Raw genomic sequence first — 1047 nt, forward strand, 5'->3', positions numbered from 1 at the left:
ATATACATACATATACGGAATACATACATACACAGACACATACGTACGTGTGTGTGTGTGAACGGGAGTAATAAAATCGATGAAACGGACGAGAACATGTTTTGTGAAGAAATACTTTTCATAACTTCCATCTTGAATAAATGGTTCGCTTAAGCTCGGTTAATTGAATACATGCTTGACTTAAGCTCGTTTAATTGAGAGGAATTAATGACACTGAACGAATACACAAACAAATGAATACTTGATGTAAACTGATATTAGACCCTCTAAGCAGCAGAGAGAAAGGGAGAGCAGCAGCGGAGCCAAGGATTCAAGATGCGTGGTTCGAGACCTACCACTGGCCATGCCGCTCGTTCTGCATCAAAGCGCTGAATATTTCTTTTCATGTACCTGATTCGTAGATTTCTTACTCGATCCTTGGATTACATTACGTTTCAACTCATTCGGGATGCGTCATTACTGCACCGTTTGATTGTGTGTGTATATACAGGCATGTATGTACGTGGTGAGCTTCAGCACAATATCCGTCCCGTAGGTTCTCTTCCCAAGGTTCTGTTAGAAAGTGTGTCGCAGTGATTTCGAACATGGAGCCACGTGGTCGCAAAGCGAACTTTTGAACCACACAGCCACACCTATACCAAAGTCTGTCAAACTGAAGTATTTTTCTCATCAACATATTGCTACCCAGAAGTGGCTGTGTGGTGAGTAGCTTGCTTACCAACCACATGGTTCCGGGTTCAGTCCCACTGCGTGGCACCTTGGGCAAGTATCTTCTACTATAGCCTCAGTCCAACCAAAGCCTTGTCAGTGGATTTGGTAGACGGAAACTGAAAGAAGCCCGTCGTATATATATGTATATATATGTGTGTGTGTTTGTGTGTCTGTGTTTGTCCCCGCCAACATCGCTTGATAACCGTAACCTCGCGGTTCAGCAAAAACAACGATACAACAAGTACTAGGCTTACAAAGAATAAATCCTGGGGTCGAATTCCTCGTCTAAATGCGGTGCTCCAGCATGGACGCAGTCAAATGACTGAAACAAGTAAA

The sequence above is a fragment of the Octopus bimaculoides genome, chromosome 18 (genome assembly GCF_001194135.2).
Source record: "Octopus bimaculoides isolate UCB-OBI-ISO-001 chromosome 18, ASM119413v2, whole genome shotgun sequence".
Lineage (NCBI taxonomy): Eukaryota > Metazoa > Mollusca > Cephalopoda > Octopoda > Octopodidae > Octopus > Octopus bimaculoides.